Here is a 16920-nt window from a genome sequence, read left to right on the forward strand (position 1 = left end):
TTAATTATGTTTGTTTTGCCGTTAATAAGTGAAAGAAATAAAATATATACAATCAAAGCGCATGAGATATCAGGTGCGATCATACCAGCACTAATGCACCGGATCCCATCAGAACTCCGCAGTTAAGCGTGCTTGGGCGAGAGTAGTACTAGGATGGGTGACCTCCTGGGAAGTCCTTGTGTTGCACCTCTTTTTTTGCGATTTTTTAAATACTTCTTTTTATTTCTGTTAATCGGCGTAAAAGAGTCGGAAAAAGTAGGAGAAGACAAGCATTTCAGCGTTAATTATGTTTGTTTTGCCGTTAATAAGTGAAAGAAATAAATATATACAATCAAAGCGCATGAGATATCAGGTGCGATCATACCAGCACTAATGCACCGGATCCCATCAGAACTCCGCAGTTAAGCGTGCTTGGGCGAGAGTAGTACTAGGATGGGTGACCTCCTGGGAAGTCCTTGTGTTGCACCTCTTTTTTTGCGATTTTTTAAATACTTCTTTTTATTTCTGTTAATCGGCGTAAAAGAGTCGGAAAAAGTAGGAGAAGACAAGCATTTCAGCGTTAATTATGTTTGTTTTGCCGTTAATAAGTGAAAGAAATAAAATATATACAATCAAAGCGCATGAGATATCAGGTGCGATCATACCAGCACTAATGCACCGGATCCCATCAGAACTCCGCAGTTAAGCGTGCTTGGGCGAGAGTAGTACTAGGATGGGTGACCTCCTGGGAAGTCCTTGTGTTGCACCTCTTTTTTGCGATTTTTTAAATACTTCTTTTTATTTCTGTTAATCGGCGTAAAAGAGTCGGAAAAAGTAGGAGAAGACAAGCATTTCAGCGTTAATTATGTTTGTTTTGCCGTTAATAAGTGAAAGAAATAAAATATATACAATCAAAGCGCATGAGATATCAGGTGCGATCATACCAGCACTAATGCACCGGATCCCATCAGAACTCCGCAGTTAAGCGTGCTTGGGCGAGAGTAGTACTAGGATGGGTGACCTCCTGGGAAGTCCTTGTGTTGCACCTCTTTTTTTGCGATTTTTTAAATACTTCTTTTTATTTCTGTTAATCGGCGTAAAAGAGTCGGAAAAAGTAGGAGAAGACAAGCATTTCAGCGTTAATTATGTTTGTTTTGCCGTTAATAAGTGAAAGAAATAAAATATATACAATCAAAGCGCATGAGATATCAGGTGCGATCATACCAGCACTAATGCACCGGATCCCATCAGAACTCCGCAGTTAAGCGTGCTTGGGCGAGAGTAGTACTAGGATGGGTGACCTCCTGGGAAGTCCTTGTGTTGCACCTCTTTTTTTGCGATTTTTTAAATACTTCTTTTTATTTCTGTTAATCGGCGTAAAAGAGTCGGAAAAAGTAGGAGAAGACAAGCATTTCAGCGTTAATTATGTTGTTTTGCCGTTAATAAGTGAAAGAAATAAAATATATACAATCAAAGCGCATGAGATATCAGGTGCGATCATACCAGCACTAATGCACCGGATCCCATCAGAACTCCGCAGTTAAGCGTGCTTGGGCGAGAGTAGTACTAGGATGGGTGACCTCCTGGGAAGTCCTTGTGTTGCACCTCTTTTTTTGCGATTTTTTAAATACTTCTTTTTATTTCTGTTAATCGGCGTAAAAGAGTCGGAAAAAGTAGGAGAAGACAAGCATTTCAGCGTTAATTATGTTTGTTTTGCCGTTAATAAGTGAAAGAAATAAAATATATACAATCAAAGCGCATGAGATATCAGGTGCGATCATACCAGCACTAATGCACCGGATCCCATCAGAACTCCGCAGTTAAGCGTGCTTGGGCGAGAGTAGTACTAGGATGGGTGACCTGGGAAGTCCTTGTGTTGCACCTCTTTTTTTGCGATTTTTAAATACTTCTTTTTATTTCTGTTAATCGGCGTAAAAGAGTCGGAAAAAGTAGGAGAAGACAAGCATTTCAGCGTTAATTATGTTTGTTTTGCCGTTAATAAGTGAAAGAAATAAAATATATACAATCAAAGCGCATGAGATATCAGGTGCGATCATACCAGCACTAATGCACCGGATCCATCAGAACTCCGCAGTTAAGCGTGCTTGGGCGAGAGTAGTACTAGGATGGGTGACCTCCTGGGAAGTCCTTGTGTTGCACCTCTTTTTTGCGATTTTTTAAATACTTCTTTTTATTTTCTGTTAATCGGCGTAAAAGAGTCGGAAAAAGTAGGAGAAGACAAGCATTTCAGCGTTAATTATGTTTGTTTTGCCGTTAATAAGTGAAAGAAATAAAATATATACAATCAAAGCGCATGAGATATCAGGTGCGATCATACCAGCACTAATGCACCGGATCCCATCAGAACTCCGCAGTTTAAGCGTGCTTGGGCGAGAGTAGTACTAGGATGGGTGACCTCCTGGGAAGTCCTTGTGTTGCACCTCTTTTTTTGCGATTTTTTAAATACTTCTTTTATTTCTGTTAATCGGCGTAAAAGAGTCGGAAAAAGTAGGAGAAGACAAGCATTTCAGCGTTAATTATGTTTGTTTTGCCGTTAATAAGTGAAAGAAATAAAATATATACAATCAAAGCGCATGAGATATCAGGTGCGATCATACCAGCACTAATGCACCGGATCCCATCAGAACTCCGCAGTTAAGCGTGCTTGGGAGAGAGTAGTACTAGGATGGGTGACCTCCTGGGAAGTCCTTGTGTTGCACCTCTTTTTTTGCGATTTTTTAAATACTTCTTTTTATTTCTGTTAATCGGCGTAAAAGAGTCGGAAAAAGTAGGAGAAGACAAGCATTTCAGCGTTAATTATGTTGTTTTGCCGTTAATAAGTGAAAGAAATAAAATATATACAATCAAAGCGCATGAGATATCAGGTGCGATCATACCAGCACTAATGCACCGGATCCCATCAGAACTCCGCAGTAAGCGTGCTTGGGCGAGAGTAGTACTAGGATGGGTGACCTCCTGGGAAGTCCTTGTGTTGCACCTCTTTTTTTGCGATTTTTTAAATACTTCTTTTTATTTCTGTTAATCGGCGTAAAAGAGTCGGAAAAAGTAGGAGAAGACAAGCATTTCAGCGTTAATTATGTTTGTTTTGCCGTTAATAAGTGAAAGAAATAAAATATATACAATCAAAGCGCATGAGATATCAGGTGCGATCATACCAGCACTAATGCACCGGATCCCATCAGAACTCCGCAGTTAAGCGTGCTTGGGCGAGAGTAGTACTAGGATGGGTGACCTCCTGGGAAGTCCTTGTGTTGCACCTCTTTTTTGCGATTTTTTAAATACTTCTTTTTATTTCTGTTAATCGGCGTAAAAGAGTCGGAAAAAGTAGGAGAAGACAAGCATTTCAGCGTTAATTATGTGTGTTTGCCGTTAATAAGTGAAAGAAATAAAATATATACAATCAAAGCGCATGAGATATCAGGTGCGATCATACCAGCACTAATGCACCGGATCCCATCAGAACTCCGCAGTTAAGCGTGCTTGGGCGAGAGTAGTACTAGGATGGGTGACCTCCTGGGAAGTCCTTGTGTTGCACCTCTTTTTTTGCGATTTTTTAAATACTTCTTTTATTTCTGTTAATCGGCGTAAAAGAGTCGGAAAAAAGTAGGAGAAGACAAGCATTTCAGCGTTAATTATGTTTATTTTGCCGTTAATAAGTGAAAGAAATAAAATATATACAATCAAAGCGCATGAGATATCAGGTGCGATCATACCAGCACTAATGCACCGGATCCCATCAGAACTCCGCAGTTAAGCGTGCTTGGGCGAGAGTAGTACTAGGATGGGTGACCTCCTGGGAAGTCCTTGTGTTGCACCTCTTTTTTTGCGATTTTTAAATACTTTTTTATTTCTGTTAATCGGCGTAAAAGAGTCGGAAAAAGTAGGAGAAGACAAGCATTTCAGCGTTAATTATGTTTGTTTGCCGTTAATAAGTGAAAGAAATAAAATATATACAATCAAAGCGCATGAGATATCAGGTGCGATCATACCAGCACTAATGCACCGGATCCCATCAGAACTCCGCAGTTAAGCGTGCTTGGGCGAGAGTAGTACTAGGATGGGTGACCTCCTGGGAAGTCCTTGTGTTGCACCTCTTTTTTTGCGATTTTTTAAATACTTCTTTTTATTTCTGTTAATCGGCGTAAAAGAGTCGGAAAAAGTAGGAGAAGACAAGCATTTCAGCGTTAATTATGTTTGTTTTGCCGTTAATAAGTGAAAGAAATAAAATATATACAATCAAAGCGCATGAGATATCAGGTGCGATCATACCAGCACTAATGCACCGGATCCCATCAGAACTCCGCAGTTAAGCGTGCTGGGCGAGAGTAGTAGTAGGATGGGTGACCTCCTGGGAAGTCCTTGTGTTGCACCTTTTTTTTTGCGATTTTTTAAATACTTCTTTTTATTTCTGTTAATCGGCGTAAAAGAGTCGGAAAAAGTAGGAGAAGACAAGCATTTCAGCGTTAATTATGTTTGTTTTGCCGTTAATAAGTGAAAGAAATAAAATATATACAATCAAAGCGCATGAGATATCAGGTGCGATCATACCAGCACTAATGCACGGATCCCATCAGAACTCCGCAGTTAAGCGTGCTTGGGCGAGAGTAGTACTAGGATGGGTGACCTCCTGGGAAGTCCTTGTGTTGCACCTCTTTTTTGCGATTTTTTAAATACTTCTTTTTATTCTGTTAATCGGCGTAAAAGAGTCGGAAAAAGTAGGAGAAGACAAGCATTTCAGCGTTAATTATGTTTGTTTTGCCGTAATAAGTGAAAGAAATAAAATATATACAATCAAAGCGCATGAGATATCAGGTGCGATCATACCAGCACTAATGCACCGGATCCCATCAGAACTCCGCAGTTAAGCGTGCTTGGGCGAGAGTAGTACTAGGATGGGTGACCTCCTGGGAAGTCCTTGTGTTGCACCTCTTTTTTTGCGATTTTTTAAATACTTCTTTTTATTTCTGTTAATCGGCGTAAAAGAGTCGGAAAAAGTAGGAGAAGACAAGCATTCAGCGTTATTATGTTTGTTTTGCCGTTAATAAGTGAAAGAAATAAAATATATACAATCAAAGCGCATGAGATATCAGGTGCGATCATACCAGCACTAATGCACCGGATCCCATCAGAACTCCGCAGTTAAGCGTGCTTGGGCGAGAGTAGTACTAGGATGGGTGACCTCCTGGGAAGTCCTTGTGTTGCACCTCTTTTTTGCGATTTTTTAAATACTTCTTTTTATTTCTGTTAATCGGCGTAAAAGAGTCGGAAAAAGTAGGAGAAGACAAGCATTTCAGCGTTAATTATGTTTGTTTTGCCGTTAATAAGTGAAAGAAATAAAATATATACAATCAAAGCGCATGAGATATCAGGTGCGATCATACCAGCACTAATGCACCGGATCCCATCAGAACTCCGCAGTTAAGCGTGCTTGGGCGAGAGTAGTACTAGGATGGGTGACCTCCTGGGAAGTCCTTGTGTTGCACCTCTTTTTTTGCGATTTTTTAAATACTTTTTTATTTCTGTTAATCGGCGTAAAAGAGTCGGAAAAAAAGTAGGAGAAGACAAGCATTTCAGCGTTAATTATGTTTGTTTTGCCGTTAATAAGTGAAAGAAATAAAATATATACAATCAAAGCGCATGAGATATCAGGTGCGATCATACCAGCACTAATGCACCGGATCCCATCAGAACTCCGCAGTTAAGCGTGCTTGGGCGAGAGTAGTACTAGGATGGGTGACCTCCTGGGAAGTCCTTGTGTTGCACCTCTTTTTTGCGATTTTTTAATACTTCTTTTATTTCTGTTAATCGGCGTAAAAGAGTCGGAAAAAGTAGGAGAAGACAAGCATTTCAGCGTTAATTATGTTTGTTTTGCCGTTAATAAGTGAAAGAAATAAAATATATACAATCAAAGCGCATGAGATATCAGGTGCGATCATACCAGCACTAATGCACCGGATCCCATCAGAACTCCGCAGTTAAGCGTGCTTGGGCGAGAGTAGTACTAGGATGGGTGACCTCCGGAAGTCCTTGTGTTGCACCTCTTTTTTTGCGATTTTTTAAATACTTCTTTTTTATTTGTTAATCGGCGTAAAAGAGTCGGAAAAAGTAGGAGAAGACAAGCATTTCAGCGTTAATTATGTTGTTTTGCCGTTAATAAGTGAAAGAAATAAAATATATACAATCAAAGCGCATGAGATATCAGGTGCGATCATACCAGCACTAATGCACCGGATCCCATCAGAACTCCGCAGTTAAGCGTGCTTGGGCGAGAGTAGTACTAGGATGGGTGACCTCCTGGGAAGTCCTTGTGTTGCACCTCTTTTTTTGCGATTTTTTTAATACTTCTTTTTATTTCTGTTAATCGGCGTAAAAGAGTCGGAAAAAGTAGGAGAAGACAAGCATTTCAGCGTTAATTATGTTTGTTTTGCCGTTAATAAGTGAAAGAAATAAAATATATACAATCAAAGCGCATGAGATATCAGGTGCGATCATACCAGCACTAATGCACCGGATCCCATCAGAACTCCGCAGTTAAGCGTGCTTGGGCGAGAGTGAGAGTAGTACTAGGATGGGTGACCTCCTGGGAAGTCCTGTGTTGCACCTCTTTTTTTGCGATTTTTTAAATACTTCTTTTTATTTCTGTTAATCGGCGTAAAAGAGTCGGAAAAAGTAGGAGAAGACAAGCATTTCAGCGTTAATTATGTTTGTTTTGCCGTTAATAAGTGAAAGAAATAAAATATATACAAAAGCGCATGAGATATCAGGTGCGATCATACCAGCACTAATGCACCGGATCCCATCAGAACTCCGCAGTTAAGCGTGCTGGGCGAGAGTAGTACTAGGATGGGTGACCTCCTGGGAAGTCCTTGTGTTGCACCTCTTTTTTTGCGTTTTTAAATTCTTTTTATTTCTGTTAATCGGCGTAAAAGAGTCGGAAAAAGTAGGAGAAGACAAGCATTTCAGCGTTAATTATGTTTGTTTTGCCGTTAATAAGTGAAAGAAATAAAATATATACAATCAAAGCGCATGAGATATCAGGTGCGATCATACCAGCACTAATGCACCGGATCCCATCAGAACTCCGCAGTTAAGCGTGCTTGGGAGAGAGTAGTACTAGGATGGGTGACCTCCTGGGAAGTCCTTGTGTTGCACCTCTTTTTTTGCGATTTTTTAAATACTTCTTTTTATTTCTGTTAATCGGCGTAAAAGAGTCGGAAAAAGTAGGAGAAGACAAGCATTTCAGCGTTAATTATGTTTGTTTTGCCGTTAATAAGTGAAAGAAATAAAATATATACAATCAAAGCGCATGAGATATCAGGTGCGATCATACCAGCACTAATGCACCGGATCCCATCAGAACTCCGCAGTTAAGCGTGCTTGGGCGAGAGTAGTACTAGGATGGGTGACCTCCTGGGAAGTCCTTGTGTTGCACCTCTTTTTTGGCGATTTTTTTAAATACTTCTTTTTATTTCTGTTAATCGGCGTAAAGAGTCGGGAAAAAGTAGGAGCGAAGACAAGAATTCAGCGTTTTAATTATGTTTGTTTTGCCGTTAATAAGTGGAAAGAAATAAAATATACCAATCAAAGAGATGGATATCAGGTGCGATCATACCAGCACTAATGCACCGGATCCCATCAGAACTCCGCAGTTAAGCGTGCTTGGGCGAGAGTAGTACTAGGATGGGTGACCTCCTGGGAAGTCCTTGTGTTGCACCTCTTTTTTTGCGATTTTTAAATACTTCTTTTTATTTCTGTTAATCGGCGTAAAAGAGTCGGAAAAAGTAGGAGAAGACAAGCATTTCAGCGTTAATTATGTTTGTTTTGCCGTTAATAAGTGAAAGAAATAAAATATATACAATCAAAGCGCATGAGATATCAGGTGCGATCATACCAGCACTAATGCACCGGATCCCATCAGAACTCCGCAGTTAAGCGTGCTTGGGCGAGAGTAGTACTAGGATGGGTGACCTCTGGGAAGTCCTTGTGTTGCACCTTTTTTTTGCGATTTTTTAAATACTTCTTTTTATTTCTGTTAATCGGCGTAAAAGAGTCGGAAAAAAGTAGGAGAAGACAAGCATTTCAGCGTTAATTATGTTTGTTTTGCCGTTAATAAGTGAAAGAAATAAAATATATACAATCAAAGCGCATGAGATATCAGGTGCGATCATACCAGCACTAATGCCGGATCCCATCAGAACTCCGCAGTTAAGCGTGCTTGGGCGAGAGTAGTACTAGGATGGGTGACCTCCTGGGAAGTCCTTGTGTTGCACCTCTTTTTTTGCGATTTTTTAAATACTTCTTTTTATTTCTGTTAATCGGCGTAAAAGAGTCGGAAAAAGTAGGAGAAGACAAGCATTTCAGCGTTAATTATGTTTGTTTTGCCGTTAATAAGTGAAAGAAATAAAATATATACAATCAAAGCGCATGAGATATCAGGTGCGATCATACCAGCACTAATGCACGGATCCCATCAGAACTCCGCAGTTAAGCGTGCTTGGGCGAGAGTAGTACTAGGATGGGTGACCTCCTGGGAAGTCCTTGTGTTGCACCTCTTTTTTTGCGATTTTTTAAATACTTCTTTTTATTTCTGTTAATCGGCGTAAAAGAGTCGGAAAAAGTAGGAGAAGACAAGCATTTCAGCGTTAATTATGTTTGTTTTGCCGTTAATAAGTGAAAGAAATAAAATATATACAATCAAAGCGCATGAGATATCAGGTGCGATCATACCAGCACTAATGCACCGGATCCCATCAGAACTCCGCAGTTAAGCGTGCTTGGGCGAGAGTAGTACTAGGATGGGTGACCTCCTGGGAAGTCCTTGTGTTGCACCTCTTTTTTGCGATTTTTTAAATACTTCTTTTATTTCTGTTAATCGGCGTAAAAGAGTCGGAAAAAGTAGGGAGAAGACAAGCATTTCAGCGTTAATTATGTTTGTTTTGCCGTTAATAAGTGAAAGAAATAAAATATATACAATCAAAGCGCATGAGATATCAGGTGCGATCATACCAGCACTAATGCACCGGATCCCATCAGAACTCCGCAGTTAAGCGTGCTTGGGCGAGAGTAGTACTAGGATGGGTGACCTCCTGGGAAGTCCTTGTGTTGCACCTCTTTTTTGCGATTTTTTAAATACTTCTTTTTATTTCTGTTAATCGGCGTAAAAGAGTCGGAAAAAAGTAGGAGAAGACAAGCATTTCAGCGTTAATTATGTTTGTTTTGCCGTTAATAAGTGAAAGAAATAAAATATATACAATCAAAGCGCATGAGATATCAGGTGCGATCATACCAGCACTAATGCACCGGATCCCATCAGAACTCCGCAGTTAAGCGTGCTTGGGCGAGAGTAGTACTAGGATGGGTGACCTCCTGGGAAGTCCTTGTGTTGCACCTCTTTTTTTGCGATTTTTTAAATACTTCTTTTTATTTCTGTTAATCGGCGTAAAAGAGTCGGAAAAAGTAGGAGAAGACAAGCATTTCAGCGTTAATTATGTTTGTTTTGCCGTTAATAAGTGAAAGAAATAAAATATATACAATCAAAGCGCATGAGATATCAGGTGCGATCATACCAGCACTAATGCACCGGATCCCATCAGAACTCCGCAGTTAAGCGTGCTTGGGCGAGAGTAGTACTAGGATGGGTGACCTCCTGGGAAGTCCTTGTGTTGCACCTCTTTTTTTGCGATTTTTTAAATACTTCTTTTTATTTCTGTTAATCGGCGTAAAAGAGTCGGAAAAAGTAGGAGAAGACAAGCATTTCAGCGTTAATTATGTTTGTTTTGCCGTTAATAAGTGAAAGAAATAAAATATATACAATCAAAGCGCATGAGATATCAGGTGCGATCATACCAGCACTAATGCACCGGATCCCATCAGAACTCCGCAGTTAAGCGTTGGCTTGAGAGTAGTACTAGGATGGGTGACCTCCTGGGAAGTCCTTGTGTTGCACCTCTTTTTTGCGATTTTTTAAATACTTTTTTTATTTCTGTTAATCGGCGTAAAAGAGTCGGAAAAAGTAGGAGAAGACAAGCATTTCAGCGTTAATTATGTTTGTTTTGCCGTTAATAAGTGAAAGAAATAAAATATATACAATCAAAGCGCATGAGATATCAGGTGCGATCATACCAGCACTAATGCACGGATCCCATCAGAACTCCGCAGTTAAGCGTGCTTGGGCGAGAGTAGTACTAGGATGGGTGACCTCCTGGGAAGTCCTTGTGTTGCACCTCTTTTTTGCGATTTTTAAATACTTTTCTTTTTGTTTTTGTTAATCGGCGTAAAAGAGTCGGAAAAAAGTAGGAGAAGACAAGCATTTCAGCGTTAATTATGTTTGTTTTGCCGTAATAAGTGAAAGAAATAAAATATATACAATCAAAGCGCATGAGATATCAGGTGCGATCATACCAGCACTAATGCACCGGATCCCATCAGAACTCCGCAGTTAAGCGTGCTTGGGCGAGAGTAGTACTAGGATGGGTGACCTCCTGGGAAGTCCTTGTGTTGCACCTCTTTTTTTGCGATTTTTTAAATACTTCTTTTTATTTCTGTTAATCGGCGTAAAAGAGTCGGAAAAAGTAGGAGAAGACAAGCATTTCAGCGTTAATTATGTTTGTTTTGCCGTTAATAAGTGAAAGAAATAAAATATATACAATCAAAGCGCATGAGATATCAGGTGCGATCATACCAGCACTAATGCACCGGATCCCATCAGAACTCCGCAGTTAAGCGTGCTTGGGCGAGAGTAGTACTAGGATGGGTGACCTCCTGGGAAGTCCTTGTGTTGCACCTCTTTTTGCGATTTTTAAAACTTCTTTTATTTCTGTTAATCGGCGTAAAAGAGTCGGAAAAAGTAGGAGAAGACAAGCATTTCAGCGTTAATTATGTTTGTTTTGCCGTTAATAAGTGAAAGAAATAAAATATATACAATCAAAGCGCATGAGATATCAGGTGCGATCATACCAGCACTAATGCACCGGATCCCATCAGAACTCCGCAGTTAAGCGTGCTTGGGCGAGAGTAGTACTAGGATGGGTGACCTCCTGGGAAGTCCTTGTGTTGCACCTCTTTTTTGCGATTTTTTAAATACTTCTTTTTATTTCTGTTAATCGGCGTAAAAGAGTCGGAAAAAGTAGGAGAGAAGACAAGCATTTCAGCGTTAATTATGTTTGTTTTGCCGTTAATAAGTGAAAGAAATAAAATATATACAATCAAAGCGCATGAGATATCAGGTGCGATCATACCAGCACTAATGCACCGGATCCCATCAGAACTCCGCAGTTAAGCGTGCTTGGGCGAGAGAGTAGTACTAGGATGGGTGACCTCCTGGGAAGTCCTTGTGTTGCCACTCTTTTTTTGCGATTTTTTAAATAATTCTTTATTTCTGTTAATCGGCGTAAAAGAGTCGGAAAAAGTAGGAGAAGACAAGCATTTCAGCGTTAATTATGTTGTTTTGCCGTTAATAAGTGAAAGAAATAAAATATATACAATCAAAGCGCATGAGATATCAGGTGCGATCATACCAGCACTAATGCACCGGATCCCATCAGAACTCCGCAGTTAAGCGTGCTTGGGCGAGAGTAGTACTAGGATGGGTGACTCCTGGGGTTAATTATGTTTGTTTTGCCGTTAATAAGTGAAAGAAATAAAATATATACAATCAAAGCGCATGAGATATCAGGTGCGATCATACCAGCACTAATGCACGGATCCCATCAGAACTCCGCAGTTAAGCGTGCTTGGGCGAGAGTAGTACTAGGATGGGTGACCTCCTGGGAAGTCCTTGTGTTGCACCTCTTTTTTGCGATTTTTTAATACTTCTTTTTATTTCTGTTAATCGGCGTAAAAGAGTCGGAAAAAGTAGGAGAAGACAAGCATTTCAGCGTTAATTATGTTTGTTTTGCGTTAATAAGTGAAAGAAATAAAATATATACAATCAAAGCGCATGAGATATCAGGTGCGATCATACCAGCACTAATGCACCGGATCCCATCAGAACTCCGCAGTTAAGCGTGCTTGGGAGAGAGTAGTACTAGGATGGGTGACCTCCTGGGAAGTCCTTGTGTTGCACCTCTTTTTTTGCGATTTTTTAAATACTTCTTTTTATTTCTGTTAATCGGCGTAAAAGAGTCGGAAAAAGTAGGAGAAGACAAGCATTTCAGCGTTAATTATGTTTGTTTTGCCGTTAATAAGTGAAAGAAATAAAATATACAATCAAAGCGCATGAGATATCAGGTGCGATCATACCAGCACTAATGCACCGGATCCCATCAGAACTCCGCAGTTAAGCGTGCTTGGGCGAGAGTAGTACTAGGATGGGTGACCTCCTGGGAAGTCCTTGTGTTGCACCTCTTTTTTTGCGATTTTTTAAATACTTCTTTTTATTTCTGTTAATCGGCGTAAAAGAGTCGGAAAAAGTAGGAGAAGACAAGCATTTCAGCGTTAATTATGTTTGTTTTGCCGTTAATAAGTGAAAGAAATAAAATATATACAATCAAAGCGCATGAGATATCAGGTGCGATCATACCAGCACTAATGCACCGGATCCCATCAGAACTTCGCAGTTAAGCGTGCTTGGGCGAGAGTAGTACTAGGATGGGTGACCTCCTGGGAAGTCCTTGTGTTGCACCTCTTTTTTGCGATTTTTTAAATACTTCTTTTTATTTCTGTTAATCGGCGTAAAAGAGTCGGAAAAAGTAGGAGAAGACAAGCATTTCAGCGTTAATTATGTTTGTTTTGCCGTTAATAAGTGAAAGAAATAAAATATATACAATCAAAGCGCATGAGATATCAGGTGCGATCATACCAGCACTAATGCACCGGATCCATCAGAACTCCGCAGTTAAGCGTGCTTGGGCGAGAGTAGTACTAGGATGGGTGACCTCCTGGGAAGTCCTTGTGTTGCACCTCTTTTTTTGCGATTTTTTAAATACTTCTTTTTATTTCTGTTAATCGGCGTAAAAGAGTCGGAAAAAGTAGGAGAAGACAAGCATTTCAGCGTTAATTATGTTTGTTTTGCCGTTAATAAGTGAAAGAAATAAAAATATACAATCAAAGCGCATGAGATATCAGGTGCGATCATACCAGCACTAATGCACCGGATCCCATCAGAACTCCGCAGTTAAGCGTGCTTGGGCGAGAGTAGTACTAGGATGGGTGACCTCCTGGGAAGTCCTTGTGTTGCACTCTTTTTTTTTGATTTTTTAAATACTTCTTTTATTTTGTTAATCGGCGTAAAAGAGTCGGAAAAAGTAGGAGAAGACAAGCATTTCAGCGTTAATTATGTTTGTTTGCCGTTAATAAGTGAAAGAAATAAAATATATACAATCAAAGCGCATGAGATATCAGGTGCGATCATACCAGCACTAATGCACCGGATCCCATCAGAACTCCGCAGTTAAGCGTGCTTGGGCGAGAGTAGTACTAGGATGGGTGACCTCTGGGAAGTCCTTGTGTTGCACCTCTTTTTTTGCGATTTTTTAAATACTTCTTTTTATTTCTGTTAATCGGCGTAAAAGAGTCGGAAAAAGTAGGAGAAGACAAGCATTTCAGCGTTAATTATGTTTGTTTTGCCGTTAATAAGTGAAAGAAATAAAATATATACAATCAAAGCGCATGAGATATCAGGTGCGATCATACCAGCACTAATGCACCGGATCCCATCAGAACTCCGCAGTTAAGCGTGCTTGGGCGAGAGTAGTACTAGGATGGGTGACCTCCTGGGAAGTCCTTGTGTTGCACCTCTTTTTTTGCGATTTTTTAAATACTTCTTTTTATTTCTGTTAATCGGCGTAAAAGAGTCGGAAAAAGTAGGAGAAGACAAGCATTTCAGCGTTAATTATGTTTGTTTTGCCGTTAATAAGTGAAAGAAATAAAATATATACAATCAAAGCGCATGAGATATCAGGTGCGATCATACCAGCACTAATGCACCGGATCCCTCAGAACTCGCAGTTAAGCGTGCTGGGGCGGAGTAGTGTACTAGGATGGGGACCTCTGGGAAGTCCTTGTGTTGCACCTCTTTTTTTGCGATTTTTAAATACTTCTTTTTATTTTGTTAATCGGCGTAAAAGAGTCGGAAAAAGTAGGAGAAGACAAGCATTTCAGCGTTAATTATGTTTGTTTTGCCGTTAATAAGTGAAAGAAATAAATATATACAATCAAAGCGCATGAGATATCAGGTGCGATCATACCAGCACTAATGCACCGGATCCCATCAGAACTCCGCAGTTAAGCGTGCTTGGGCGAGAGTAGTACTAGGATGGGTGACCTCCTGGGAAGTCCTTGTGTGCACCTTTTTTTTGCGATTTTTAAATACTTCTTTTTATTTCTGTTAATCGGCGTAAAAGAGTCGGAAAAAAAAGTAGGAGAAGACAAGCATTTCAGCGTTAATTATGTTTGTTTTGCCGTTAATAAGTGAAAGAATAAAATATATACAATCAAAGCGCATGAGATATCAGGTGCGATCATACCAGCACTAATGCACCGGATCCCATCAGAACTCCGCAGTTAAGCGTGCTTGGGCGAGAGTAGTACTAGGATGGGTGACCTCTGGGAAGTCCTTGTGTTGCACCTCTTTTTTGCGATTTTTAAATACTTCTTTTTATTTCTGTTAATCGGCGTAAAAGAGTCGGAAAAAGTAGGAGAAGACAAGCATTCAGCGTTAATTAATTGTTTGTTTTGCCGTTAATAAGTGAAAGAAATAAAATATATACAATCAAAGCGCATGAGATATCAGGGTGCGATCATACCAGCACTAATGCACCGGATCCCATCAGAACTCCGCAGTTAAGCGTGCTTGGGCGAGAGTAGTACTAGGATGGGTGACCTCTGGGAAGTCCTTGTGTTGCACCTCTTTTTTGCGATTTTTTAAATACTTTTTTATTTCTGTTAATCGGCGTAAAAGAGTCGGAAAAAAGTAGGAGAAGACAAGCATTTCAGCGTTAATTATGTTTGTTTTGCCGTTAATAAGTGAAAGAAATAAAATATATACAATCAAAGCGCATGAGATATCAGGTGCGATCATACCAGCACTAATGCACCGGATCCCATCAGAACTCCGCAGTTAAGCGTGCTTGGGCGAGAGTAGTACTAGGATGGGTGACCTCCTGGGAAGTCCTTGTGTTGCACCTCTTTTTTTGCGATTTTTTAAATACTTCTTTTTATTTCTGTTAATCGGCGTAAAAGAGTCGGAAAAAGTAGGAGAGAAGACAAGCATTTCAGCGTTAATTATGTTGTTTTGCCGTTAATAAGTGAAAGAAATAAAATATATACAATCAAAGCGCATGAGATATCAGGTGCGATCATACCAGCACTAATGCACCGGATCCCATCAGAACTCCGCAGTTAAGCGTGCTTGGGCGAGAGTAGTACTAGGATGGGTGACCTCCTGGGAAGTCCTTGTGTTGCACCTCTTTTTTTGCGATTTTTTAATACTTCTTTTATTTCTGTTAATCGGCGTAAATCAGGTGCGATCATACCAGCACTAATGCACCGGATCCCATCAGAACTCCGCAGTTAAGCGTGCTTGGGCGAGAGAGTAGTACTAGGATGGGTGACCTCCGGGAAGAAGTTTGTGTTGCACCTCTTTTTTGCGATTTTTTTAAATACTTTTTATTTGTTAATCGGCGTAAAAGAGTCGGGAAAAAGTAGGAGAAGACAAGCATTTCAGCGTTAATTATGTTTGTTTTGCCGTTAATAAGTGAAAGAAATAAAATATATACATCAAAGCGCATGAGATATCAGGTGCGATCATACCAGCACTAATGCACCGGATCCCATCAGAACTCCGCAGTTAAGCGTGCTTGGGGCGAGAGTAGTACTAGGATGGGTGACCTCCTGGGAAGTCCTTGTGTTGCCTCTTTTTTTGCGATTTTTTAAATACTTCTTTTTATTTCTGTTAATCGGCGTAAAAGAGTCGGAAAAAAGTAGGAGAAGACAAGCATTTCAGCGTTAATTATGTTTGTTTTGCCGTAATAAGTGAAAGAAATAAAATATATACAATCAAAGCGCATGAGATATCAGGTGCGATCATACCAGCACTAATGCACGGATCCCATCAGAACTCCGCAGTTAAGCGTGCTTGGGCGAGAGAGTAGTACTAGGATGGGTGACCTCCTGGGAAGTCCTTGTGTTGCACCTCTTTTTTTGCGATTTTTTAAATACTTCTTTTTATTTTGTTAATCGGCGTAAAAGAGTCGGAAAAAGTAGGAGAAGACAAGCATTTCAGCGTTAATTATGTTTGTTTTGCCGTTAATAAGTGAAAGAAATAAAAATATATACAATCAAAGCGCATGAGATATCAGGGCGATCATACCAGCACTAATGCACCGGATCCCATCAGAACTCCGCAGTTAAGCGTGCTGGGGCGGAGAGTAGTAGTACTAGGATGGGTGACCTCCTGGGAGTCCTTGTGTTGCACCTCTTTTTTGCGATTTTTTAAATACTTCTTTTTATTTCTGTTAATCGGCGTAAAAGAGTCGGAAAAAGTAGGAGAAGACAAGCATTTCAGCGTTAATTATGTTTGTTTTGCCGTTAATAAGTGAAAGAATAAAATATATACAATCAAAGCGCATGAGATATCAGGTGCGATCATACCAGCACTAATGCACCGGATCCCATCAGAACTCCGCAGTTAAGCGTGCTTGGGCGAGAGTAGTACTAGGATGGGTGACCTCCTGGGAAGTCCTTGTGTTGCACCTTTTTTTTGCGATTTTTTAAATACTTCTTTTTTTTCTGTTAATCGGCGTAAAAGAGTCGGAAAAAGTAGGAGAAGACAAGCATTTCAGCGTTAATTATGTTTGTTTTGCCGTTAATAAGTGAAAGAAATAAAATATATACAATCAAAGCGCATGAGATATCAGGTGCGATCATACCAGCACTAATGCACCGGATCCATCAGAACTCCGCAGTTAAGCGTGCTTGGGC

The 16920-nt window shown here is 40.1% G+C and overlaps 57 non-coding genes and 4 pseudogenes across 57 annotated transcripts; all 61 read left to right on the forward strand.

Annotated features, from left to right (window-relative positions):
• Positions 1 to 71: 71 nt before the first annotated feature.
• Positions 72 to 190, forward strand: LOC127113731 (5S ribosomal RNA). Its single transcript, XR_007799785.1, has one exon. It is a non-coding gene; the product is annotated as a 5S ribosomal RNA (ribosomal RNA).
• A 160-nt stretch (positions 191 to 350) lies between these two features.
• LOC127113732 (5S ribosomal RNA) lies at positions 351 to 469 on the forward strand. The gene has a single exon (XR_007799786.1). It is a non-coding gene; the product is annotated as a 5S ribosomal RNA (ribosomal RNA).
• Positions 470 to 630: 161 nt separating this feature from the next.
• On the forward strand, positions 631 to 749 carry LOC127113733 (5S ribosomal RNA). Its single transcript, XR_007799787.1, has one exon. It is a non-coding gene; the product is annotated as a 5S ribosomal RNA (ribosomal RNA).
• A 160-nt stretch (positions 750 to 909) lies between these two features.
• Positions 910 to 1028, forward strand: LOC127113735 (5S ribosomal RNA). The gene has a single exon (XR_007799788.1). It is a non-coding gene; the product is annotated as a 5S ribosomal RNA (ribosomal RNA).
• A 161-nt stretch (positions 1029 to 1189) lies between these two features.
• Positions 1190 to 1308, forward strand: LOC127113736 (5S ribosomal RNA). Its single transcript, XR_007799789.1, has one exon. It is a non-coding gene; the product is annotated as a 5S ribosomal RNA (ribosomal RNA).
• Positions 1309 to 1468: 160 nt separating this feature from the next.
• LOC127113738 (5S ribosomal RNA) lies at positions 1469 to 1587 on the forward strand. Its single transcript, XR_007799791.1, has one exon. It is a non-coding gene; the product is annotated as a 5S ribosomal RNA (ribosomal RNA).
• A 161-nt stretch (positions 1588 to 1748) lies between these two features.
• On the forward strand, positions 1749 to 1864 carry LOC127113799 (5S ribosomal RNA). The gene has a single exon (XR_007799849.1). It is a non-coding gene; the product is annotated as a 5S ribosomal RNA (ribosomal RNA).
• Positions 1865 to 2024: 160 nt separating this feature from the next.
• LOC127113793 (5S ribosomal RNA) lies at positions 2025 to 2142 on the forward strand. Its single transcript, XR_007799844.1, has one exon. It is a non-coding gene; the product is annotated as a 5S ribosomal RNA (ribosomal RNA).
• Positions 2143 to 2303: 161 nt separating this feature from the next.
• LOC127113782 (5S ribosomal RNA) lies at positions 2304 to 2423 on the forward strand. The gene has a single exon (XR_007799833.1). It is a non-coding gene; the product is annotated as a 5S ribosomal RNA (ribosomal RNA).
• A 160-nt stretch (positions 2424 to 2583) lies between these two features.
• LOC127113774 (5S ribosomal RNA) lies at positions 2584 to 2702 on the forward strand. Its single transcript, XR_007799825.1, has one exon. It is a non-coding gene; the product is annotated as a 5S ribosomal RNA (ribosomal RNA).
• A 160-nt stretch (positions 2703 to 2862) lies between these two features.
• Positions 2863 to 2980, forward strand: LOC127113792 (5S ribosomal RNA). The gene has a single exon (XR_007799843.1). It is a non-coding gene; the product is annotated as a 5S ribosomal RNA (ribosomal RNA).
• A 161-nt stretch (positions 2981 to 3141) lies between these two features.
• LOC127113739 (5S ribosomal RNA) lies at positions 3142 to 3260 on the forward strand. Its single transcript, XR_007799792.1, has one exon. It is a non-coding gene; the product is annotated as a 5S ribosomal RNA (ribosomal RNA).
• Positions 3261 to 3419: 159 nt separating this feature from the next.
• Positions 3420 to 3538, forward strand: LOC127113740 (5S ribosomal RNA). The gene has a single exon (XR_007799793.1). It is a non-coding gene; the product is annotated as a 5S ribosomal RNA (ribosomal RNA).
• A 161-nt stretch (positions 3539 to 3699) lies between these two features.
• Positions 3700 to 3818, forward strand: LOC127113741 (5S ribosomal RNA). Its single transcript, XR_007799794.1, has one exon. It is a non-coding gene; the product is annotated as a 5S ribosomal RNA (ribosomal RNA).
• A 157-nt stretch (positions 3819 to 3975) lies between these two features.
• LOC127113742 (5S ribosomal RNA) lies at positions 3976 to 4094 on the forward strand. Its single transcript, XR_007799795.1, has one exon. It is a non-coding gene; the product is annotated as a 5S ribosomal RNA (ribosomal RNA).
• Positions 4095 to 4255: 161 nt separating this feature from the next.
• On the forward strand, positions 4256 to 4373 carry LOC127113804 (5S ribosomal RNA). Its single transcript, XR_007799854.1, has one exon. It is a non-coding gene; the product is annotated as a 5S ribosomal RNA (ribosomal RNA).
• A 161-nt stretch (positions 4374 to 4534) lies between these two features.
• Positions 4535 to 4652, forward strand: LOC127113785 (5S ribosomal RNA). The gene has a single exon (XR_007799836.1). It is a non-coding gene; the product is annotated as a 5S ribosomal RNA (ribosomal RNA).
• Positions 4653 to 4810: 158 nt separating this feature from the next.
• On the forward strand, positions 4811 to 4929 carry LOC127113744 (5S ribosomal RNA). Its single transcript, XR_007799797.1, has one exon. It is a non-coding gene; the product is annotated as a 5S ribosomal RNA (ribosomal RNA).
• Positions 4930 to 5088: 159 nt separating this feature from the next.
• On the forward strand, positions 5089 to 5207 carry LOC127113745 (5S ribosomal RNA). Its single transcript, XR_007799798.1, has one exon. It is a non-coding gene; the product is annotated as a 5S ribosomal RNA (ribosomal RNA).
• A 160-nt stretch (positions 5208 to 5367) lies between these two features.
• On the forward strand, positions 5368 to 5486 carry LOC127113746 (5S ribosomal RNA). Its single transcript, XR_007799799.1, has one exon. It is a non-coding gene; the product is annotated as a 5S ribosomal RNA (ribosomal RNA).
• Positions 5487 to 5647: 161 nt separating this feature from the next.
• Positions 5648 to 5766, forward strand: LOC127113747 (5S ribosomal RNA). The gene has a single exon (XR_007799800.1). It is a non-coding gene; the product is annotated as a 5S ribosomal RNA (ribosomal RNA).
• Positions 5767 to 5924: 158 nt separating this feature from the next.
• On the forward strand, positions 5925 to 6041 carry LOC127113798 (5S ribosomal RNA). Its single transcript, XR_007799848.1, has one exon. It is a non-coding gene; the product is annotated as a 5S ribosomal RNA (ribosomal RNA).
• A 159-nt stretch (positions 6042 to 6200) lies between these two features.
• Positions 6201 to 6319, forward strand: LOC127113748 (5S ribosomal RNA). Its single transcript, XR_007799801.1, has one exon. It is a non-coding gene; the product is annotated as a 5S ribosomal RNA (ribosomal RNA).
• A 161-nt stretch (positions 6320 to 6480) lies between these two features.
• On the forward strand, positions 6481 to 6604 carry LOC127113809 (5S ribosomal RNA). The gene has a single exon (XR_007799859.1). It is a non-coding gene; the product is annotated as a 5S ribosomal RNA (ribosomal RNA).
• A 158-nt stretch (positions 6605 to 6762) lies between these two features.
• On the forward strand, positions 6763 to 6880 carry LOC127113790 (5S ribosomal RNA). The gene has a single exon (XR_007799841.1). It is a non-coding gene; the product is annotated as a 5S ribosomal RNA (ribosomal RNA).
• A 156-nt stretch (positions 6881 to 7036) lies between these two features.
• Positions 7037 to 7155, forward strand: LOC127113775 (5S ribosomal RNA). Its single transcript, XR_007799826.1, has one exon. It is a non-coding gene; the product is annotated as a 5S ribosomal RNA (ribosomal RNA).
• A 161-nt stretch (positions 7156 to 7316) lies between these two features.
• LOC127113749 (5S ribosomal RNA) lies at positions 7317 to 7435 on the forward strand. Its single transcript, XR_007799802.1, has one exon. It is a non-coding gene; the product is annotated as a 5S ribosomal RNA (ribosomal RNA).
• Positions 7436 to 7598: 163 nt separating this feature from the next.
• LOC127113751 (5S ribosomal RNA) lies at positions 7599 to 7717 on the forward strand. The gene has a single exon (XR_007799803.1). It is a non-coding gene; the product is annotated as a 5S ribosomal RNA (ribosomal RNA).
• Positions 7718 to 7877: 160 nt separating this feature from the next.
• Positions 7878 to 7995, forward strand: LOC127113781 (5S ribosomal RNA). The gene has a single exon (XR_007799832.1). It is a non-coding gene; the product is annotated as a 5S ribosomal RNA (ribosomal RNA).
• Positions 7996 to 8156: 161 nt separating this feature from the next.
• Positions 8157 to 8273, forward strand: LOC127113800 (5S ribosomal RNA). Its single transcript, XR_007799850.1, has one exon. It is a non-coding gene; the product is annotated as a 5S ribosomal RNA (ribosomal RNA).
• Positions 8274 to 8434: 161 nt separating this feature from the next.
• Positions 8435 to 8552, forward strand: LOC127113786 (5S ribosomal RNA). Its single transcript, XR_007799837.1, has one exon. It is a non-coding gene; the product is annotated as a 5S ribosomal RNA (ribosomal RNA).
• A 161-nt stretch (positions 8553 to 8713) lies between these two features.
• Positions 8714 to 8832, forward strand: LOC127113752 (5S ribosomal RNA). Its single transcript, XR_007799804.1, has one exon. It is a non-coding gene; the product is annotated as a 5S ribosomal RNA (ribosomal RNA).
• A 160-nt stretch (positions 8833 to 8992) lies between these two features.
• LOC127113753 (5S ribosomal RNA) lies at positions 8993 to 9111 on the forward strand. The gene has a single exon (XR_007799805.1). It is a non-coding gene; the product is annotated as a 5S ribosomal RNA (ribosomal RNA).
• A 161-nt stretch (positions 9112 to 9272) lies between these two features.
• Positions 9273 to 9391, forward strand: LOC127113754 (5S ribosomal RNA). The gene has a single exon (XR_007799806.1). It is a non-coding gene; the product is annotated as a 5S ribosomal RNA (ribosomal RNA).
• Positions 9392 to 9552: 161 nt separating this feature from the next.
• LOC127113756 (5S ribosomal RNA) lies at positions 9553 to 9671 on the forward strand. The gene has a single exon (XR_007799808.1). It is a non-coding gene; the product is annotated as a 5S ribosomal RNA (ribosomal RNA).
• Positions 9672 to 9832: 161 nt separating this feature from the next.
• LOC127113817 (uncharacterized) lies at positions 9833 to 9949 on the forward strand (annotated as a pseudogene).
• Positions 9950 to 10108: 159 nt separating this feature from the next.
• LOC127113787 (5S ribosomal RNA) lies at positions 10109 to 10226 on the forward strand. The gene has a single exon (XR_007799838.1). It is a non-coding gene; the product is annotated as a 5S ribosomal RNA (ribosomal RNA).
• Positions 10227 to 10387: 161 nt separating this feature from the next.
• LOC127113757 (5S ribosomal RNA) lies at positions 10388 to 10506 on the forward strand. Its single transcript, XR_007799809.1, has one exon. It is a non-coding gene; the product is annotated as a 5S ribosomal RNA (ribosomal RNA).
• Positions 10507 to 10667: 161 nt separating this feature from the next.
• Positions 10668 to 10786, forward strand: LOC127113758 (5S ribosomal RNA). The gene has a single exon (XR_007799810.1). It is a non-coding gene; the product is annotated as a 5S ribosomal RNA (ribosomal RNA).
• Positions 10787 to 10942: 156 nt separating this feature from the next.
• Positions 10943 to 11061, forward strand: LOC127113759 (5S ribosomal RNA). Its single transcript, XR_007799811.1, has one exon. It is a non-coding gene; the product is annotated as a 5S ribosomal RNA (ribosomal RNA).
• A 162-nt stretch (positions 11062 to 11223) lies between these two features.
• LOC127113807 (5S ribosomal RNA) lies at positions 11224 to 11344 on the forward strand. The gene has a single exon (XR_007799857.1). It is a non-coding gene; the product is annotated as a 5S ribosomal RNA (ribosomal RNA).
• Positions 11345 to 11502: 158 nt separating this feature from the next.
• Positions 11503 to 11623, forward strand: LOC127113847 (uncharacterized; annotated as a pseudogene).
• A 49-nt stretch (positions 11624 to 11672) lies between these two features.
• LOC127113788 (5S ribosomal RNA) lies at positions 11673 to 11790 on the forward strand. Its single transcript, XR_007799839.1, has one exon. It is a non-coding gene; the product is annotated as a 5S ribosomal RNA (ribosomal RNA).
• A 158-nt stretch (positions 11791 to 11948) lies between these two features.
• LOC127113776 (5S ribosomal RNA) lies at positions 11949 to 12067 on the forward strand. The gene has a single exon (XR_007799827.1). It is a non-coding gene; the product is annotated as a 5S ribosomal RNA (ribosomal RNA).
• Positions 12068 to 12226: 159 nt separating this feature from the next.
• LOC127113760 (5S ribosomal RNA) lies at positions 12227 to 12345 on the forward strand. Its single transcript, XR_007799812.1, has one exon. It is a non-coding gene; the product is annotated as a 5S ribosomal RNA (ribosomal RNA).
• A 161-nt stretch (positions 12346 to 12506) lies between these two features.
• On the forward strand, positions 12507 to 12625 carry LOC127113771 (5S ribosomal RNA). Its single transcript, XR_007799822.1, has one exon. It is a non-coding gene; the product is annotated as a 5S ribosomal RNA (ribosomal RNA).
• A 160-nt stretch (positions 12626 to 12785) lies between these two features.
• LOC127113794 (5S ribosomal RNA) lies at positions 12786 to 12903 on the forward strand. The gene has a single exon (XR_007799845.1). It is a non-coding gene; the product is annotated as a 5S ribosomal RNA (ribosomal RNA).
• Positions 12904 to 13063: 160 nt separating this feature from the next.
• LOC127113772 (5S ribosomal RNA) lies at positions 13064 to 13182 on the forward strand. Its single transcript, XR_007799823.1, has one exon. It is a non-coding gene; the product is annotated as a 5S ribosomal RNA (ribosomal RNA).
• A 157-nt stretch (positions 13183 to 13339) lies between these two features.
• LOC127113777 (5S ribosomal RNA) lies at positions 13340 to 13457 on the forward strand. The gene has a single exon (XR_007799828.1). It is a non-coding gene; the product is annotated as a 5S ribosomal RNA (ribosomal RNA).
• A 161-nt stretch (positions 13458 to 13618) lies between these two features.
• Positions 13619 to 13737, forward strand: LOC127113761 (5S ribosomal RNA). The gene has a single exon (XR_007799813.1). It is a non-coding gene; the product is annotated as a 5S ribosomal RNA (ribosomal RNA).
• Positions 13738 to 13898: 161 nt separating this feature from the next.
• LOC127113849 (uncharacterized) lies at positions 13899 to 14014 on the forward strand (annotated as a pseudogene).
• Positions 14015 to 14172: 158 nt separating this feature from the next.
• Positions 14173 to 14290, forward strand: LOC127113795 (5S ribosomal RNA). Its single transcript, XR_007799846.1, has one exon. It is a non-coding gene; the product is annotated as a 5S ribosomal RNA (ribosomal RNA).
• A 161-nt stretch (positions 14291 to 14451) lies between these two features.
• Positions 14452 to 14569, forward strand: LOC127113779 (5S ribosomal RNA). The gene has a single exon (XR_007799830.1). It is a non-coding gene; the product is annotated as a 5S ribosomal RNA (ribosomal RNA).
• Positions 14570 to 14730: 161 nt separating this feature from the next.
• On the forward strand, positions 14731 to 14848 carry LOC127113791 (5S ribosomal RNA). The gene has a single exon (XR_007799842.1). It is a non-coding gene; the product is annotated as a 5S ribosomal RNA (ribosomal RNA).
• Positions 14849 to 15007: 159 nt separating this feature from the next.
• On the forward strand, positions 15008 to 15126 carry LOC127113762 (5S ribosomal RNA). Its single transcript, XR_007799814.1, has one exon. It is a non-coding gene; the product is annotated as a 5S ribosomal RNA (ribosomal RNA).
• Positions 15127 to 15288: 162 nt separating this feature from the next.
• LOC127113763 (5S ribosomal RNA) lies at positions 15289 to 15407 on the forward strand. The gene has a single exon (XR_007799815.1). It is a non-coding gene; the product is annotated as a 5S ribosomal RNA (ribosomal RNA).
• A 52-nt stretch (positions 15408 to 15459) lies between these two features.
• On the forward strand, positions 15460 to 15580 carry LOC127113815 (5S ribosomal RNA). The gene has a single exon (XR_007799865.1). It is a non-coding gene; the product is annotated as a 5S ribosomal RNA (ribosomal RNA).
• A 156-nt stretch (positions 15581 to 15736) lies between these two features.
• LOC127113802 (5S ribosomal RNA) lies at positions 15737 to 15856 on the forward strand. The gene has a single exon (XR_007799852.1). It is a non-coding gene; the product is annotated as a 5S ribosomal RNA (ribosomal RNA).
• Positions 15857 to 16015: 159 nt separating this feature from the next.
• Positions 16016 to 16135, forward strand: LOC127113808 (5S ribosomal RNA). The gene has a single exon (XR_007799858.1). It is a non-coding gene; the product is annotated as a 5S ribosomal RNA (ribosomal RNA).
• Positions 16136 to 16295: 160 nt separating this feature from the next.
• LOC127113816 (uncharacterized) lies at positions 16296 to 16417 on the forward strand (annotated as a pseudogene).
• A 159-nt stretch (positions 16418 to 16576) lies between these two features.
• On the forward strand, positions 16577 to 16695 carry LOC127113764 (5S ribosomal RNA). Its single transcript, XR_007799816.1, has one exon. It is a non-coding gene; the product is annotated as a 5S ribosomal RNA (ribosomal RNA).
• The last annotated feature ends 225 nt before the right edge of the window (positions 16696 to 16920 follow it).

The sequence above is a fragment of the Lathyrus oleraceus genome, unplaced genomic scaffold (assembly GCF_024323335.1).
Source record: "Lathyrus oleraceus cultivar Zhongwan6 unplaced genomic scaffold, CAAS_Psat_ZW6_1.0 chrUn0352, whole genome shotgun sequence".
In the NCBI taxonomy this organism is placed as follows: domain Eukaryota; kingdom Viridiplantae; phylum Streptophyta; class Magnoliopsida; order Fabales; family Fabaceae; genus Lathyrus; species Lathyrus oleraceus.